Below are 21,372 nucleotides of genomic sequence, written 5' to 3'. Positions count from 1 at the left end.
ACTCTGGGATAAATACTATTTAGGATATACTCTTTTTTAAATGCATGTTATGAACAAAAAGTACTGGAGTCCTTTGGCACGTGCTGGGAGATGCCACCATTTACCCAAATCACACATTCAGCTGTTGGCATAGACAGGGAGCCCCTCTGCACACTGCTGCAGACAGCATCCAGTTCTCCAGGTAAATTCCTACTCTGCAAGACAGGAACATAAGCTGTTATTATCCTTTCCAGCTTGAAACACCGACCACATCTTTGCCCATGTATGCCAGGCAGAAGCCAAGCACTGCATTTCATCAAGGTCTGAAATAATCCTTTTACTCAAAGAGGGTGAAAGCTCTCCATTTGTAATACAGGCATAGATTTAATAACAAAATGGATTTTCATCAGAAGTTTCCAAAGATTTCTAAAGGGCTTTGAGCATTACAGAGAGTTAGAAATAAGCCACAATTTTCATTTGGCCTTTTTAGCTATTTCTCACTCCTTCCCCTATCCCAGGCACGCGATGGTAATCATAGGATATATCACTTTCCCTCTGGAAAATACATGCCATTATGTAAGAGCCTGTGAACAAGGAGTTCAACACAACTCTATTTCATGAAAGTAATCTCCTGAAAATATAGCAAGTGGTAGAACAATAAAAAAGACACTGCCTAACCAATCTCAAAACTCAGACATGATTTAGCAATAACCAACGCAGCGCTGCAGTGCCTTCTAAGCCATCCTGCAAAGAACTTCCATGCCTAAAGAAAAGTGAGAGTACAGAGAAATGTTATGTCAGCGAGTCTCTATCACGGTGATCAACACCATACAGATGTTCATGGGGAGAAAAGGCAATTTGGCTGAATGTCACTGAAAGTCCCACCATCTTCTAGCATCCTAAAAGTTTTCCAAGCGAAAAAGGCTCCTAAGCTGTCAGGTCAGCTGTCTCCTCCCCTACGAAGACAGGCTGAGGGAGCTGGGTTTGGGCTTGAGCCTGGAGAAAATAAGGCTGCAGGATGACCTCATTGCAGCCTTCAGCACCTAAAGAGAGCCTACAAACAGGAGGGGAATCAACTCTTTGAAAGGGTGGAGAACAGCAGGACAAGGGGAAATGGTTTGAAGTTGAAGGAGGGAAGATTTATGCTGGATGTCAGGGGGAAGTTCTTTGCTATGAGAGTGGAGAGGTGCTGGAGCAGCTGCCCAGAGAGGCTGTGATGCCCCATCCATCCCTGGAGGTGTTCAAGGCCAGGTTGGATGGGGCCCCGGGCAGCCTGGGCTGCTATGAAATGTGGAGGTTGGTGGCCCTGCAGGTGGTGGGGTGGTTGGAAGTTGATCCTTGAGATCCCTTCCAACCCAAGGCATTCTATGATTCTTGGTACTGGATATAAACCATCTCCTTCAGAACCACTAATCTCACTTGACATAATTCCTTCGGTTAAAGGGTCTCTTGAGATTGCTACTAAAAAAACTTAATCATTCAATTTTTTGTACCTTTTTAACAAAGTCTTGCCAAAATTGGAAAATCCATCTGTGTTCTGAAGGAGCACCCAGAACTCATGCCCTCTCACACGCTCTTCTGAACAGTGATTCACAATGTGGCTTTAACTGCAGCATGGTCAACTCCAGCTTTCCTCCCTGACGTCATGTATTGCAGACTGAAACAAGTGGGTTTCAACACAGGAATGCGAGACAAAAGTCAAACACTTACAGCCTCCTTCTGCAACCTACTGAAGTGCATCACCACCCTCTGTGCGAAAAGCTTCCTCTCAGATCAGCACTAAAACAACGCCAACAGACGTGTTCAGAAGCTTGCTAAAGGAGAGCAGGAGAAGGATGGACACAGTGTGGCTGTGGTGGCTACCAGCTACTTTTGAGAACCACGACACACGTGATGGGATACAGCACAGATACTAAAGTTATCTTATTAAAGTGGATTAACAAAACAGACTTCTAAGGGGAAGCCAATAAAAAGGCCTCTGCCAGGCTTAATGCTGGACTGAATCATTACACAGGTCTTTTAACAAACTGAGGGAAACTTGTGTTCCGTTCAAGAAAAGCTTTAGTGCAGAAATGTCCCTGGAGCACTGGGCTCACTGCCTCTCATAGATCATGAACAGAGCCATCACACCCCACCCCAACTGGCACCGATAGAGTGGGATTTCCGCAGGCAAAGAGCACAGGGTGGAACAGGAGAGGGTGAAAATGCCTCAGCAGCACAGAGCGGCCCACTGAGTGAGGTGGGTACAGGATTACATGCAGTGCCATACTTGGGAAACACAGCCCAAAGCAGTTCCAACCTAAGCAAAAACGATCCTGAAGCTGAGAAGTGGCGAGGCGCATGGAGAACTCCTGATGCTGCACTGCCAAATTAAATGTGGATCAAAGCAAATTTCTCTAACAGGGGGATACAGTCATGAAGAATATTCATTTTTTTAAATGAGAGTGATCTCTGGATGCAGTTCATTAAAAACCCAGCATGCGGACAGCCTGCAGCCATTACCCATCGTAGAGGCTTCCATCTGCACCTCGCAGTAGTGCCTAAACAGCATTGCATTGGCCAGTATTTACGCAGTGCCCGATTAAAACCTGAGAACCCAAAATGTTCAGTTCCATCTTAATGTTCAGCATACTACTGCTGCTCATCTAGAAACAACATAAACCCATGGGCTGATGAAAGTCAAGTGGTGGTCACACATGCAGTGAATGAACACTGGATGTCAACAGTGGAGATTTTACAGTCAAATTTTTATATATATATATATTTTTAAGTCTGCTGTTGGAGAACAGGCAGAGTATATAGCCCTGCTTATAACATGCTTTAGGAAGCCAATGGTTCCATAGCCAAAAGGAAGAGAGTGGCCTAAAGGCACCTGGGGCCCCATTTCATTGGGCATGTGCTGTTAAGATGTAAGATTTCTCCAGTTGTACAAGCAGCTCTGCCTTGGTCAACGTACAGCAGAGCCTGTGATCATGCCTGGCACTTGAAGTGAGCTTCAGCATCACATCACTGCATCCACCATGAGTAACCAACATCCAGGGATGGCCACACAACACGAGCCCTTTCTGACATGTTTGATCCCAAAAGAAAAAGAATAATGAGCCTCTTGCATACGTACAGACAATCAGTGACGAACTTAAAGCGAGATTCAATGACTGCAGAAATCTTGGCTTAGGATTTGAACACGGACAGCAAGGCTTCTCTGGGGTGCATCGGTTCAGTGCGTGGGGCTGTGAAGCTGAAGGCTGCAGCACTAACAGGTAACGAGCCACAGGCAGACAGCAGTTAGCCAGCTGAGAGCTGTGTCAGTCTCTGCAGCAGAGTTGGAGATCACTGAAATAAATCCATGAGCACCTACATCGTGTATGTGTGTGTGCTTGTGTATGGTATTTAGCACCAGTCAGGATGCATTGTCTCTTTTAAGGAACTAACAGATGCAATTGCCAATGTAATGCAAACATCTTGGTGGTATTGATGTGTTAAATGTGATCTACTTTAATGTACTGTAAAGGCAATTGATGCTAATGCAGCTTTCTTGCACAGATTAGAGGAATCAAACTATATTTTTCCAGATTGGAAGTGGTGGTACAAGGCTGAGTGCTGCAAGCTTAATGTTGGTTGACTGAAAAATATTTTTAAAGGCTAAGGTACAAAACTTCAGCTGATGAAGATTACAAGCATGTAGCTAAATGAAGCCACTTTCATGGTTCAGAGAGCCATCCAAATTAAAGACTCATTTATTTAGCTGGATTCTCCTCATTCTAACTGCTATGAACGCCAGCAATACCCATTTATGAAAGGCAGGATGGTATTTTTAAGTGACACCAATAGCAGTTTTCCCTTCCATCATGCCCTGATCTGGGATGGGAGTAGGCCATGCCTGCAGAGCACATGCCCATTCTCCCTCTCCCTGCACACTCACCGCACTCCCAGCTCTCATCCAACAGATTTGGGTTCCCAGGGACACCCAGCCCTTAATGAAGAGAACATCAGGTAGTGGCATGGAGGTATTTTTGCCAAAAGTTCCTGCACACCAAGCACTGAGATGGTCAATTAGCTGTACAGGGGAGTGGACGAGGCGGATAATTGAGTTACCTGGGGTCACACTGCTAACACAGCACACCACACTTCACCAGCTACCCAGAAAAATTGATCCTGATTCCTTACTTAAGCAGAGCTTTAAAGAAAATAAAATGTGGCACAATGTTCTCTGTGTGAGCATAAGCAGCTCCGTGGCACAGAGCTTGTGAGCTGGGGGATTTTGTTTTGTAACGTCTTTCCAACTGGAAGAGGTTACACATCTATTTACAAATGAGTTCTAAATCCATCAGTGAGGGAAATAAATTAAGAAACAATATAATTATTTCTTTGCCTCGTCTCATATCTCCTGCTCAACTGTTGGCAGGAACATGAAAGCTCAGCGCCTGGAAACGGCAACCAAACAGCAAGGACTGCTCAAGCACGGAACTGAAAAACAACAACTATGCCACCTGAGGCCAGAAGTAGAAAAGCAAGGTTTTATGTTCTCCGTACATCTGCATTTCCTTATGCCACCCATAGAGCAACGCTCCTAAAATCCTTTCTGGAAGGTAAACATTTTGTGCTGGAAAAGTCCTGAGAGCAACATCCATCTGCCACCATGGGCATCCATCCCCACAGCGGCGATGCCAGCCTCCAGCAGACTGCAGTGATCCCTTATTGCCATCAGCAAACCCACAGCTTGAAAAAGGGAGAAGAACAAATCATTCCATCGTACCTCCTGGACTTTGGGCTCTGGTCACACCTGGTCTGGTATGGCAGCACTCTGGAAGGGTCGTACTGAAAAAAAGAGCACACATGCTGTGTGATGGCAAAGTACAGGCTTCACTGATGGGAAGGTGGTGTTCAGCCATACAGACAGCATCCACCTGCTTCGTGCTGTGCTGACAAATGACAACAGTTCCTCTCTGGCTACTTTAGAAAGCCGACATCTCAATATTTATGGATATCTGTACTCATGGAAAGCAAGGGGCTCTGCTTCATTGCCGCTCCCATAGATACAGACAAAGAAAGTTCTGTTAATTTCCATATATCAAGCAACTTAAGTTACTCTTGTATGATGAATAAGTCCTCAGTGTTGGACAGGTGAACAAAATCTCCCTAAAGTAAAGAAAATATATTTTTGAGACTTCAGGTAATCAGTAATGTCAAATTCTGGATAGGGCCCCTACTTCATATAATGAATTTTGACATCAAAATGCAAAGATTGATTTCCTAACCTAAAACTACAAGGTACCCAATATTAATAATTAACTTAAACAAGGTTCATTAAAATGCAACCTAAGAAAAAGAACCTTGAGAATCAGAAAAACGTGCACCTAGAACATAAAAAAAAAAAACCCTTTTCTGTTTAAGTTACATGGCTCTCTTTAACTGAAAAATACTTTGATCAAACTTTCATTAAAGTGGAAGTCAATAAAGTCATCAAAACGTATCCTCTGAGTCCAGAACTGGTGCGCAGAATTTGTTCTTCATTGCTGCCAGTGAACAGAGCTGCTTTAGCCCCATGGTCCCATACAAGCAATCACAGGAGGGGTCAGCATGTGGTGCTGCAGTGAGCTCTGTCCTGTTGCATGGGAACATGAGCATCAGTGGTATGAACTGCTGCTTTGCACCCCATTACACACCTGGGAAGCAACAGGTAATCATCAGCTTGCATGATCAAAGCTGTCAACGCTGACTTTTCTAAGCAATTTGTAATCATTAAGCAAATCTTTCAGTTCTCAGGCAAGGCAAACGTTGCCACAAATCTTCAATGGAGAGCCAAATTCAAACAGAAGAGAGAAATGAAAATTCTCCACTGTTGCACAAAGAATTTCTATCACCCAAAACAAAGCCCTGCTTCATGGTCTTCCAACTTAGAAGCAGCTCACACCTTGCCTGTAACAGTTTCTGCCCTAACATTTGCATTATTATGTTCAGCATGAGAAGCCACAATGAAATATCAACATCAAACCAGCAAGCAGTTTATGAGGAGTAATTACTCTATGTTATTGACTTGAAGCTTCAAAGGAGGCTTGTCAAGTTTGTTTTCAGATTACACAAAAAGAAAGAATTTTTAGAGCTAATATTCAATTGTAATGCTAATGAAGTGGTGGGAGGGTCCTTCTGCTGCTGCCCAGAGCAGAAGTGAAGTAGCAGAAGTGCACTGCTCCCAAGGCATGCGCACAGCTCTCCGTGCAGACACACAATGCAAAGCCCAGGGCTCCTGCTGGCCTAGAAAGAGCCTGCATTTGCATACACAGCTCATGGAAACCAACTCAAACATGCTAGCAATAGCACCCACTCTTTACATAAGCTTCATGTTGATTCAGTGTAAAACTCAAGATGAAAAATGGCAGAAAGCTTTACAGGGGGAACTGAGATGTCATCTTCAGTCATACTGCTAAGAGCAAAGCAGAGTACCTCAGTCCACAACGGCTTCCTTATGGTCTGACAGATCAGAGAAACCACATTTTTCTGAGCAGAAATATTCTCCCATGTGGGGAATATGGGCCCAGAGCAGAACCCATCACACCACAAATCATGTGCAGCTAAAGCACTAGGGCTGCCTGTACTCATCTCTCATTAGCTCAGGCTGTCCGTGCATCCTGGATGCATTCAAGGCCAGGCTGGATGTGGCTCTGGGCAGCCTGGTCTAGTAGTTGCTGATCCTGCCCATGGCAGGGGTTTGAAACTAGATGATCTTTGAGGTCCTTTTCTACCCAGGCCATTCTGCGATTCTATGATTCTATGAATTCCATGTAATATGGGAAAGAACAGCTTCCTCTGTAGTAGTTATCTCCAGAGGGAAAGCCAAGGGATGGCTTTGTAGTGGTACAGTAACCTCACAGACCCCTTTAGCACACCTGTAAGACTTTAAGTTCTACACTGAACTTGGCTCACTCTGCCTCAGTGCTGCTGACTTTTTTTCAAAACAAGAACAAACTTCTGATCTCAGCAGCTCTCTGGTCCAAAGCAGAGATCAGGGGATGATTTGCCTTTGGGGAAACCTCCGTTCAAGTTTATTTTCAGATCAGTGGTTCCTGAGGAAGTCCTCCCCACACAGATCTGCACCACAACATCGTTCAGCAGCTGGGGGATGGTCTCACTCACTCTCAATGAGCACTGAACTGCAGATGCTTATTGTGCAAGGACAATTCAGCAGCAAGCCATGAATGCCTGAATTGCAGCCATCCACGTTTGGCTAATTTTCAACAGTATCTGCAAAAAAAAGCTGAGCTTTCAAATGGGGGCTGCTGTGGGATGGCTGCACCCAAATTATTTTGCTATATGGGTGAAGATTGTCTCTAAATATTCTCCTGCCATATTACGTTCTTATTGTCAGCTAAGAAGAACCACATCCCAAGCCAAAGGGAAGGTAAGTTCTCAAAAGCACAGAAGTATCTGCAGGAACAGAGTCTCAGAGCTATGAGCACACCCATGCAGCGCAGGCATACACAAGCCTGTGCCCATCAAAAAAAAACAAAACAGGAGAGAGGGGTAGGGAATGACGGAATCATAGAGTCATTAGGGTTGGACAAACCCACTAAGATCCCCTGGTCCCACTCCAACCCTTCCCACCTTGCCCACTGACCGCATCCCTCAGTGCCATACGTACCCTTCTCTCAAACTCCTCCACAGTGCATGGGGCAGATCCTGCCTGGCTGGGATTTTGTCACCCAAAAGCCCTTGGAATATCTGCACCCATTGGATGTACAAGGATTTCTCCCTGTGCAGTAGATCGTGCAGCCTGCCTTGCAGCAGGTCACACACTATAGGGTGAGTAATGGTCTAAGTGTTCACTACCATAGAAAATAACTATATTACACCCAAAGGCTTGACAGGAGAACTGGCATGCTCCAGCACCACTGCAGCTGAGGGCAGTGAGAAATCTGGCTTCTTTAGATTATACAACATGCTTGAACACGTTCAGCTGCTTTAGAATAACATTGAGCAAACCACAAAACCATTTCAAAACACCTAGATTTCAGGTTCAGGTTAGACATTCATTAATTTCACAGTAGAAATATGCACTTTTTCATTTAGACATGAATAAAAAAGGATTAGCCTGCTTAATGGATGACCTTCTGTAATCTGAATTGAAATTAAATTTTAGACCAGCTTCACAATATTCTCAGCACAGTCATTTTTGTAGCAATATTTCTTCTAAGAGTCAAGTACGAGGGTCAACATTCAGAAAATGGATTTTCTTTAAAATTTAATTGCTTAAGCAAGCAGAGCAAAGTAAATTGCTAAGGTTAGCATTGTTTTCAGTGAGTTATCATCAGCTTCAAAGCATCTACCTTCAGAAAGGATGGTGAGAACGTGTGCTGGTTGGCTGTGCGAGGACACGGAGTGCAGAGAGAGATTTCCTTGCCATTCCAAAGCCATTGCAGCACAGTGGGAAAACGTGCTGCCAAACCAAGCTGTAGCAGCATGGGGACAAACATGGGATGAATGAGGAAGAGGAGTAACCTAGTTACTATGCTTAAAGATCACAGAATCATAGATAGTCTGGGTTGCAAAGGAGCACAGCGCTCATCCAGCTCCAACCCCCTGCTGTGTGCAGGTCACCAACCAGCAGCCCAGGCTGCCCCCAGAGCCACAACCAGCCTGGCCTTGAATGCCTGCAGGGATGGGGCATCCACAGCCTCCTTGGACAACCTGTTCCAGTATGTTTAAAGATGTGAGATTGGAAGAGGAATAAGGTGCAGCATTGCACTTGGCCAAGCTGACTGTTTTTGAAGGCAAATGAGGATCAGGACAAAAATACATAACTATGAGAATCTTCTATTTTGTAAGTACACCAGCACTTCTTTCTGCAAGAAGTATGTGCAAGGATAAACACCAATAGAAGCATGGACTTCCCTGAACTCCAGATGCACATTTCCAATTTTTAGTTATTTTCTTGGAGGTTTCTGTTGTTTTTTGTTTTTTTTTTCCTCTTGATGACACAAGAAACCAAGCTACCAATGCCACACCTCCAGCCCCACAGGAGGAGCTTGACCTGTGCCACTGCCTGCCCAACTCGGCCCCCTCCCACCCCACAGACTTTGGACAGCGGTCACTCATGGAATTTATCTACTCTTATTAAACATTTCCACAGCTGCTGCTCATCTCCACGACCTACCACACAAGGTGGGCGATGCAAACCCCAGTAACCAGGTGTGACAATGAGCAGCGTGGTAATAAATGATGTAACAGCTTTGGGAATTGAAAGCCCAAACGCCAGGAGAAAGCATTGTTTGCTGGATCCCGCAGTAAAGAGGCATGTAGTGCTCTCTCTGACTCATGTACTATTTATATGTTGGATGGCAAAATAAATATTGCAACAAACGATTTTTTTTCTATACTTTGTTCTCTCTGCCATACCTGCAGGTTTTATTTCTTCTTTTTCAAGAAATTCATAAAAGAGCCCACACAAATGAGCAATTAGACTTACCTTGCCTGCCCCATTTCAGATCACACTCTGATTGTTCTCACCATGAAACAGTTTGACTACATAAAGCCTTGCAGCCAGGTGGATTTGTTTTAGCATATAACATAAAAATACACATATAATGAGGAGGAGGTGATCACATTAAGAACCTGAAATGACTGCATGCTTTTCACACTTTTCCCTGGAATTATTCCCATTCCGTAAAATGAAGCAAATCTTGCCATCTGCCTGCAGAATCTTTTCATCTCAACCTGTGATAATCCAAAGCCACTATCTTGGCTACTAGCCTGCAGAAACCTGGAGTTGCTACAGAAATCACAAAGACCAAGCAGAGCTAAAGAGAAGAAAGATCCCTGTGGGTGACAGCCCATCTCCAAAGCCACCATCAGCTGCACATTACCACCCGCTTGCAGAGCAGCCCCACCACACTGCTACCAACCAGCAGGTGATGGTTACTACACCCCAAAAAACCTTTTCTGGTTCTACTTGCTGTACTAGAATGCATCTAGTGACTTTATACTGGAGGACATGAGGCATTCCCAGCAGAGCATGTCCCCAAGGGTGGCAAGGGCAGGGAAATGCCCTGAGGCAGCTTTGTGAAGATCCCTAACCTACATTTTTATGATTTTCAGATAGCAATTGTAAAAAATGGAAGAGTGTTTTTCTTTGGTTACCAACGTCCCTCTCCAATAGAAAATTACCTTCGTGTGAATTGAATTTTCTGCAGCTCCAGCAGTGAACCTGCTCCTGTAAGCCGGGCACCTTGGAAGTGCTGCTGCTCAGCAAAACTCATCCCCCACTCTTCAGCAGGGCGGCTTCACTTTGTTTGGAGCTCATTCCCTCTGGTTTGTGTCTTCCCCACAAGGCTGAGTTATGGAAACAAACAAACAAACCCACAATTTATTCCATTATTCTTCACCCTGTCTTTCTTGCATTGGGAGCCCCAGACCTGGGCACAACACTCCAGATGGGGACTCACCAGGGCAGAGTAGAAAGGGACGATCAGCTCCTTCTCCATGCTGGCCACCCCTCTGCTGATGGAGCCCAGGATACCACTGGCCTTCTGAGATGCAAGAGCACACTGCTGGCTTGTGTTCAGTTTTTCATCCACCAGGATCCTGGAGGTGTTCAAGGCCAGGTTGGATGGGGCCCTGGGCAGCCTGGGCTGGTGTTAAATGTGGAGGTTGGTGGCCCTGCCTGCAGCAGAGGGGTTGGACCTTCATGATCCTTGAGATCCCTTCCAATCCAAGCCGCTTTGTGATTCTATGACCCGGCTCCTTCAGTGACAGACAGGCTTCTTTCCTCCAATCTGGAGCACTTTTCCTGTCTTCCTCATCCCCATCCTCCCATATTAACATCTGCCTTTCTCTGTTCTGCCTGCCTCCTCACTGAGAAGTACACTGAACTCACAGCTACAGCTATTCCTGGTCCCCAGAAGAGCCTTTATTCCTTTTACAACCCAGATTAATTCCCGAAACTGGAGGTGTTCCATTTCTTTCTTTCTTTTTTACAGCGTAAAAACAGAGGACTTCTTTATCCAAAAAAACCCCCCAGTTCTGATCCAAACTTCTAATGATCAATTTACTGTAAAAACAAAAGGGAAAACATTCTGAAAAGCTCTCTTTCTCTGAAACCTTAGGCACTATAATGGCACTATTTCATCTGTTGTATTATAGAAATCTGCTTGCAATTATTAGACCTATTTCATATTTTAATGTAATTATGTTTGGCCTTTGCTCTAATAAATCCTTGAACCAAAACTGGAAGATAAGGAATTCAAATTCCCTACGCTTGCTAAAGATAAATACTGAAAGAGGTGGAGTTACTTAAATAGCTCCACTCAAAAATCAATACAGAATGCATTCATAAATTAACAATCACTCCAGACTAAAACATTTATTGCTGGAGGAACACTGCATAATTAAACTATGGCAATGAATAACAAATTAAAATTTTATTTTATTTTTGGGATTCATTTTAAAGCCTGTGGCAAAAAATAAAAAATAAAAAAAATACCCTTTGCTACATCTGACTTTACATTCAGAGGGTGGTGAGGCACTGGCACAGGTTGCCCAAGGAGGCTGTGGATGCCCCATCCCTGCATGCATTCAAGGCCAGGCTGGATGTGGCTCTGGGCAGCCTGGGCTGCTGGTTGGTGACCTGCACACAGCAGGGGGTTGGGACTGGATGAGCATTGTGCTCCTTTGCAACCCAGCCATTCTATGATTATGATTAGTATAAGATTAGATTACGTGCATTACTTGGTCATGACTCCAGAAAATCTTACTCTTCATTGGTCATGCTCCAGCTAAGTGATTTTGACTGGAGCTTTGGAAACATACAGGGTTGGGTAATGGGCAAAGTCAATAATAATTAAAAAAAAAAAAAAAAAAAGGTGAAGATGGAGAAATATTGCATTTGTAATCCAGAAATGGAAAATTCAGGTTGGTTAAAGCACTTAAACCGTACTTAGCTGTGTGGATCACAGCCCCGCAGCACCATGCAGTGCTGGGACCCCTTCAGTTGTGCCGTGCTCTGTGTTTCAGCAAACCTCACTTGCTCCCTTAGGACGTTGAGAGAAACATCTCGAAACACTGAAGTTCCCTTTTCCCCCCCTTACTTTCTCAGGTTACAACCCCCTGTTTACATGCAAGATCGTTTCAGTGTAGAGATGGAAGCAAAGGAAATGCACTTGGGGTGGTTACTGTTTCCTCTTCAGAAGTGGTTAAAGGATAGGAAGGAGCAAAGCACAGGATCTAATTCTGTTTCTTTTCTCATTTCATGTTCCATTTTGCCTCTCCCTTGGACAAAATCGCCTCTGGCTGTTCAGCATGGTGTGCCACTGATTAATCCAGAATAATTAAAACAAGCGATATGATATGCTAGCTGCAGCACTCACATCCTATGGGCACCTCTGGCCTTCCAGCAGGGACTGCAGCCTTCCCAGGTAACACGTGCTTTGTGTAAAACGATGCAGGGGAGAGGGAGAAAGGTGGGATGGGAGGACAATTAACTTCAATGCGTAATCAAAGGATTCCTTTTTAATGTGCTGGCTATTCTGCTGATTTCCCCTAGCAAACCGTTAGCAAAGCATCTTCCCTTCAAACACCAGTCTTTTTAGTTACATCTATCATCAGTCATGCAGTCACACTGAATGGTCGCACAGAAGTCAACTTAAATAAGTCCTTTCCATTTGCAGACCTGCTGTGGAGCTACAATACTGGAGTTTGGTCTTCTAAGACATTTGGTAGTTAGACGTTCTCCATGGAAAAAGGAAGTTAGTGATTTAGATGTTTTTGGATTCAGATGCATAAAAATGGGAATAGCACCATTTTTTAGTGTTAAGAAAAAATCGGTAAAGGGCATAATGAAAACATTGTGAAGGTCACTCTTATGAGCATCATTAGCAGATCATTAGACCATTACCACATAGGTCATTTCACTGAATACAATTTCCTTCTGAATTAAGTAGTTTTGTTTTTGTTTTGTTTTCCACAGTACTTAAAAACACCATTTCAGCAGGGAAATAAAAGACATCAAAGAAGGCAGGACCTTTCCTTTGTGGCTTGCTGGGGGGAAGAAAGTGCTAACAGCTGTCTTGCAGCAGATGCAGCAGAGTTACACAGATTATTTTGGGGTTGCTCTCTTCTTGTGAAATGTTGACTCTCAGTGAGGGGAGGGGGGGGTGTCATTGGGAATGCTCTTCTTCAAACCAGAGCACAAAGCCCATCTGTAGGCTTGGCAGATCCTGAACAAGAAGCAACAACATTTGTGCAATCATCTATCAGTGTTTAGTGACCACAAGCCAGAGAACAGTTTTGGTACATCCTAAAAATCACCCCAATCTCCACAGCTGTCCACTCTACCCACCTGGAAGGAAATGAAGAGCAGTATTTAACAGAAAATAAGACATTTTTAGGCTCTGTTTCTACTCACCCCCACTTAACTGCCTGTAGCCAATCCTGCAAACACATTTCCAGACACTGGTCAGACCCAACGTTGCTGTTTTGTTCCTACTTATCCCTATGGAGGCACTGGACTCAAGTGAAATCCTTGTGGTGCTTTTGCACTTATTACACTAGATGAGATTTTCAAAGATTCATAGACTTTGGAGCCAAAAGAGACTACTGTGGTTTACTCCACTCATGCATCTCATAGACTGTACGTTTCATCAAGTGATTCCTCCATGAGGGCCTTAATTTATAGCAGAGTAAGAACACATTTTAAAGAAAGAAATTGAAGTTCTCTATAAAAAGGCTGGTTCTTTCATGTAGGATGAATGACAAGTGGGACCCAACAGCATAAATACATACAGTACTTTTTTGATACCAAACACTTCTCAGAACACATTTTTCCTTACACATTAATTTTGCTCATTGTAAGATTAGAAGTATAGTGCAAGTACAGCCCTGGAAAAGGAATTCTACCTGTCAATATTCAACTGCTTCTTTCCTCCTAATCATTCTAGAAAGAGCAACACGTAATTGCCACTGAGCATTAGCAAAACAGACAGTGAAGATGTTAATCCTGAAAAATAATTCCTTTCTTTTTACATAGTTTTGCTTGAGGTTTTACAGGCAATTAAGCCAAATAAGCAACTTACTCTCTTCGACTACATGTGAATAGATAAAATACATATATTTTATCTATATCATTTACAGCTGCTGAAATCAAACAGCACTTTGGACCACACTAACCAGTACACGCTGAGATGATATAATTAGAGTGGGAAGATGGTTTGCAGAGAACAGGAGGCTCATCACTACAATTGTCAAATATTATCAAAGGAAGTCCAAGCAACAAGTCACCAGTAGAACCCAATGTGAAAGGGCCTTGGGAAAGGAAGGAAAAGCGTGGTTCCTACCTGGTGACACCAGACAGAGGGAACACCCCGTGCTACCACTTTGGGTGCTGTAGGTACATAATTGGGCCTTATTTGGAAAGGGAGTCTCAATTCTCTAAAATCCTCTGGCAAGAATAGAGAGATGGACTAAAAAATGTCTAGAGATTAAGAACCCTGTTGCTTTTTTGTTTCAGATGCAAAGCAACACCTTTTTAGGGACAAAGGCAAAAGGTCTCCATTATACATTGGAGCTTATCACAAGATATCTATCAATCATTACTTATTTAGATTGAACTGAGGCTGAGTAGGCTTTTAGCATTTATCTTTCCATAAGAAAAATGCAGCAATTCTTGGGGAGCAAGACTTGGAACTGAAGAAAGAGAATTTAAAAAAAAGAGAGAGAGAGAGAGAGAAAGAGAGAGAGAGGCAGAACTGCATTTCTTTTCCCCTCTACCAGAGGCCATGTGCAATTTCCAGACTCACAGACAACAGGATATTGTGACATCCCTGCAAACCCAGGGATCCATGGGAGACCTGCAGTGACAACCCAAAGCAGCAGATGTAGCACGTGGTGGAGGGTGAGGTGGAGGGGATGCTCTGCCCAGCAATGCCTGGTGCAGCACAGCCACCTGAGGCCAACCACGTGGAAGCAGTGATGGCTCAACAGCACCCACAAAGCTGACAACCAGTAGAGCTCCCTGCTGGAACACAATGGTGTCTGATTCAATAGGAGCCCATCACCTAAATTCTTCAAGAAAATACTCATATTGGAACTGACTGCCATAATTGTTGTGTGCCAGCAAAACCAGCCACCTGGATACCTTTCACATTTCTGCTAGATGCATGTCAGAGGAAAATGAAAACTACCACGACACCCTGCTTCACCACTTCATGATATTTCCCTGACTTGGCCACTGCTAACAGAAAACTGACTAAAATGAGAAGAGGTCTTCTATAGCTCATAACTGGACTTTTTTTTTTTTTACACTGCAGACACTTGCAGTTCCTACCTCACGCTTTCTGCATCTCTTCCTTAATAACTACACTTATACCAGAAGTGAAACAAACCTTTTGAAAGCCAAATATTCTATCTGCTGCCAATTCTCTTTAAAATAGACATACAGGTCAGTAGGCTAAAGGGAAATATTACATTTGAGCTCTTCTGGGAACAACATTTTTTTGCCCAATCCAACCCCAGCCCAACCTCACCATGCCTACTGATGTCCCTCGGTGCCATATCTACTTTTTTCTTGAAAACATCACATCTGCAGAGACCACAGCTTCCTGAGGATGCCCCATCTCACATTAGAAGCACTCAGCTTGAAACGACCGCTAAAATTCATGCAGCTTCAAACAGAACAGCAGCAACAACACACACCAGAAAAGATACAGAGAACTTTCCAAATGCGTGACAATGGAAGGTTAATAATGTGCTTTCCAAAGAAATGTCTTTTAATACAAACTGGATGGCTGCATTTTCACAGGTAGAAATACAGTTAGTTCAACTGAGCTGACGTGGAACTACCAGGAAAAATAAAAGAGCTTCTTGCCAGAATCAATCAGAAAGCCTTAAAGAGAACATAAGAAAAGCTAAGCGGGTGTGCTCTCCAATTCAGAAGTTTGAAAGAAGATGGAAAAACATAATTCAATAGTGCAATAAAAGATCACCAAACAATCAAAAAGCCGTGTAAAAACAGGGACTGGAATATTAAAAGAGTCAAATCAGAAATAACAGCTAAGAAAGTAACTCAATAACTACAACATGACTGAAAAGTATTCACAGAGGTAGAACTGAAGGTTTTATGAATGAGCTCGGCGTATGTGAATAGCTGGGGTTTGATGGAACATTTTCTTCTGAAGAAACAAGAAGTGCAAGAAAGAATAAGGCTGACAGTGAGATAACAGAGGGGTTGAGATGGATTTCAGTAGGATAGGGGAGGTGTGCCTGAAGCGAAGTGGTTTGAAGTGCAAAGAGGAAAAATGAATGTACACGTTTAGTCATTTGGGGGATTAACAGATTACCAGCAGTGTAACTGTTTGCCACTGCTTTAGAGGACACATTCTAAAATGCAGGAAAATATACAGGAATGAGAAAATGGAAGATCATTAAATGCACAGTTCTTTCTTCCTGGCTGATGCTGAGCCAGTTAGTGGTTCCTGAGTCCTGCTTCCCCTGCACTGCAGTCTTTCTTCAGTATTTCCTCCTCCTCTGTGGGCCCAGCACTCAAGGATTTCCCACCCACTGACTGCCATCACAGAACCACACAAAAACACAGTGTCTTGTGTTGGAAGGGACATCAAGGGTCATGAATCTGCAACCCCCTGCCTCATGCAGAGCCATCAACCTCCACATTTCATAGCAGCCCAGGCTGCCCAGGGCCCCATCCAACCTGGCCTTGAACACCTCCAGGGATGGACGGGGCATCACAGCCTCTCTGGGCAGCTGTTCCAGCACCTCACCACTCTCATAGCAAAGAGCTTCCCCCTGACATCCAACCTCAATCTGCCCTCCTTCAACTTAAAACCATTTCCCCTTGTCCTGCTGTTATCCACCCTTTCCAAGAGTTGACTCCCCTCCTGTTTGTAGGCTCTCTGTAGGTACTGAATGACTGCAATGATGTCTCCCCACAGCAATGCAATGGCTGAGAGGGGCCTGAGTCTGAACCAGCTCTGAGCACAGAGGGGACTTGTGTTTGCCATGGCTCATCATGGTGCAGCACAGAAACTGCTGGGGAAAGGTACAGAACTGAACTTTACAAAAGGTTGGCTTGAAAGTTGGAGTTAGGAGATACAAACTCACAAACACTTCACATTTGCTTGGAAAATCTGAACATACATGCAACCCTAGCTCAAGGCATAGCCCCCAGCTGGAGTCCTGCTGAGATGCTTCCCAGCATCAGAGGCTCTCTAGAGAAGCCAAAGCTGTGCTGCACACACACATATGGGGCAGAAAGTCACCAGTGTCAAAATAAATGGCTGCAAACACTGGCTCTGCTGTACAAAACTGCACAAAGCTCCAGAAAATCTGTTCTCCTATGGAGTGCCATGATTAGGAACACTATCTTCTGTATCTTCATCACTTAATAGAATAGTATTTTTTCTGATATGCGATTAATGAAGCTTCATATGAACAGAACAACCTACTGCAAGTTACACTGATGTAGTTTAGTACAGATGTGTAGAAAGGCAACAAATAATCGTAGATTCACAGCATCACAGCACAGTTGGGTTGGAAGGGACCTGAAAGCACACAGTGCTGTCAGAAATCACAAGAAATACACTCTGCATTGAAAATTCCAGTGAATTTGGCTAAGAGATGCACAGCTGAAATGAACATCTTAAAACCATGAAGCGCACCATAGACATAACAGAAGACATAGACATAAAAGAGTGCCACACACACAAAACATCTCCTCTGTCTGATTTTGTTCTGCGGTGCAGGATACCTGAAAGGCTGGCAACACCACTTGTTTCATTCATGGAGAAGAACCCAGCTGTCTGGGTTGAGATCATCATAGAAGCACCAAGGTTAGAACAAACCTATAAGATCACCCAGTCCAAAGATGCAGTGTTGTGATCAAAGAACTGCATTTTCCAGGCACGCACACCAGCTCAGGGCTCAGTGCCTTGCAAGCATGGATTAGAGCAGAAAGTTTTACATTTAGAACGATGAAAATCTTGTTATCTTACCTTAAGGCAAATCTCCATTGTTAAATTTAATTTCTCATCAGTAAATGCAATTATTTAATTCAATTCCTGATTCTTCATAGAAGTTGTTTCCTATGCCATTATAGACTCAATCTCCAGTATCTGAGCCTCAACAAGATTACAGTCTGTGAACACAATCCCTGCAAACAGATGAATATCACACGCAGATGAAGAAACACAAAGCAGCATTCATAGCTTCATCAGAGCTCAATGCCCATCATTACAAAAAAGGCAAATAATAAAATTACTGCTTATCATTCTGTATCACAGCGAGGGAAAATCTCTGACCATGCCCTCTAATTCACCAATGCTTGGGGTGGTCTGTTCAGAGAGTGAATTAACTTAAATATATCCCTCTCAGAATTATTAGGAGTGCCTGCAAAGTTATTTGACAGGGAGTAAACACTGGAAATCATTCTGGAATGGGAAATTACTGTTATAAATGGCTGCACCGTTTTTAAGAGATCGACAGTGCTGTGGTTCTGACAGCCGTGAGATAATTTCTCTGAGTCCATCTCTATGTAAGAATGTTGCTAAGAATCACAGCATGGCCTGGGTTGAGAAGGAGCACAATGCTCATCCAGTTCCAACCCCCTGCTGTGTGCAGGTCACCAACCAGCAGCCCAGGCTGCCCAGAGCCACATCCAGCCTGGCCTTGAATGCCTGCAAGGATGGGGCATCCACAGCCTCCTTGGGCAACCTGTGCCAGTGCCTCACCACCCTCTGGATGAAAAACTTCCTCCTAAAAGCAGAGGCAGTCTGTGCTTACCACCTCAGCAGCAGGCAGCCCTGTGCAGCACAGCTGGGCTGACCCATCTCTGAGGTGATGCTCGCTGTCCTGCACAGCTCAACCAAATGGAGAGCAAGGCTCCTCCCTGGCCTAAAACTGGTCTCTGTGCCCCAAATGCACGATTCTGCAGAGATTGGATGTTAACGTTTTAGGAACTGAACTGGAATATTAGGTGTAGAATCGAGCAAAGCTCGGCAAGAGAGTGGCTGAAAGGTTACAGACAAGAAAGAATTTGAGAACGATCACAGCCCACAGTGGCTGCTTGCACACCACTGGGATGAACAGCAGAGAGGTGAAGAAAAGAAGTGAATGGAGGCAGTCATAACCTATAGAAAAAGCATGATGAGAGAACTGTACAGGGCACAATGACACCTGAAACACAGCTGGTGTTCCCTTAATTGCTGTAAGGGAAGCTAATCCCCACTGAATGGAAGATGGGACAGCTCTAAGTTTCACTTACCTGATATTTTGTTCAGAGGTGCCTTTGGGCAAAATCATTTTTCAGTTTGTTTGTTTTCCGGTGGTTTCTCTTTCACTATTATTTAGATATAAGAAACATCGTTATAGCCAGCCCGGCACTTTCAGATATTTCGTTCCTCCTGCACAAGGATTGAGCTCAGGAGCCCCAAAACTCAGATCACAGTGCCTTTTAACTTCCCAAGTTCCTCAATCTGTCTATTACAGCCCCAATTTCACGCCCTGGAAATGCATTTCCTACATGAGCAAAACTATTACTGTTTCTTCCTTTCTCATCTTCAGAAGATGCTGGCCCTGGAGCTGGGGCTGCAGGGGAATGATAGCAGAGGGGAGAGCATCAGCACACGTTTTATCCCTCAGGCTCTAAAAGGAACAACCTCCTCCCCATTTCAGAGCTAAAACCCCTCCGCACAGCCATGCTTCCCTCAAAGCTCCCAGTCTCTGGACAAATGTCCCAGATATTCAAAGGGAACAAAGCCCCCCCAGTGGGTCTCCAGCCCCAGCCTGAGGCACAGCCCAGGTTCCAAGTTAAAATGGCCAAAATCAGCACTGGAAGCTTGAAAAACAACGCAGCAGTTCCTCTTGAGGAAAGCCTAGGAAGGCAGAAAATCTATTTTATGCTTGAAACTCTGAGCACCTGAGATTGATTTCTATAGAAGAATGGGGAGAGAGAGGCAGGAGAAAATATCAAGGGCAGATGATGTTGTGGTGTTATTTTATGAAAGTAGCTGGGCTATCAGTGGCGTTTTCTCCTTTCATTGCTTAATGGCTACAGCAACTCCTAGGATAAATGAGTTATTTAGGAGAGCAGTGCAATTCTTCTGAAACAATTTCTGAAATCACACCGAACGCTTTGGTTTTCAGCAGCTCACCTCCAAACAAACAAGCAAGCAAGATATTACCATGGCGTATGACACAGATTATCAATGAATTTATAGAGAGAGAACCACAGAACTGGTGTAAATCCCTCAAACTCCGCAGCAAAAACTCCAGCAGTGGAAGAAAATTGCAATGCCTTTCTGGATCAAAGAAACCAGTTCAGAGCCCACGATGCTCAAAGCCAACCCTTCCCCAGGAGGCACAGATTGCCCTGATGCTGCCCTGACATCTCCTTACTCCACAAGGCCTTAACACTGTGTATGAATATGTATATGAAGTACTAAATTACTCCCTCTGGACAGAAAAGAAAGTTCAAATAATTATTCATTTGCGATCACTCTCCAATTAATTTAAAGGGTATATAGATAACTCACGGTGTCCTATTGACTAGGGTTAGTAGAAAGTACAGTGAAAAATAGGAGCAGTGAACACCTGCATAAGAATGACCTAACAGAGCTTTGGAGAGGGAGAATTTGGTACAGTTCATAGCTCATCTTGGGGCCTCCAGGAGGGCTTGTCCTGAAATCCTTCATCAGGGGAGCTTTTGAAAGAAACTGAGTGGGAATGGTGGGAGGAAGGGAGGTGCACCTTCTTGCAGTACAAGTTCACCACCAATGAGAGCTGGTGGTGTGATCTTAAACGGATAAGAGTTAACCAAGCTAACAAGAAGTTTTGGTAAGACAGGCATCCCCTTTCATCTTACATTCACTCCTTCTTTGTATATACAGAGAAATAAAACAGTGACTTGATCTAGCAACATGCATATCAGTCATCAGGTTTGTGTTCCTCCAGAGCCAGTTGTGTAATCTCCATGCAAAAGCCATCCTTGGCAAGCTGCTAATTTACCCTACCACCTCACCCTTCTCATCTCCTGCTGGCATGACAGGAGGGTCTGTATTTTACAAAAAGGACTGTTTTTCAACAAGAAGATTTATGGGCTCTCTTTTCATTTCTTTTTCTTCTTTTCTTTTTACTTTCCTCTATATGCATTTTATTTTCCCACTTCTGGCAGCCAGGAAGCCTCAGTCTAAACTCTGAGAGATTCACCCAGGATTTCCAGAAGCCTTCACCCAGCAGAACTGCAAAAGTATTTAATTAAGTCAATTCAGTCATTATGCCAATGTGCTTTTTTCTTTTTCAGCACTAAGTTGTCTGATCAATGTATTTTACTCTATAACATTGAGAATGATGCAAATGCAACTGCAAATGAATTAAATGACTTTTTTTTCCCCCTCA

The sequence above is a fragment of the Lagopus muta genome, chromosome 5 (genome assembly GCF_023343835.1).
Source record: "Lagopus muta isolate bLagMut1 chromosome 5, bLagMut1 primary, whole genome shotgun sequence".
NCBI lineage: Eukaryota > Metazoa > Chordata > Aves > Galliformes > Phasianidae > Lagopus > Lagopus muta.
This window is presented reverse-complemented; position numbering follows the sequence as displayed.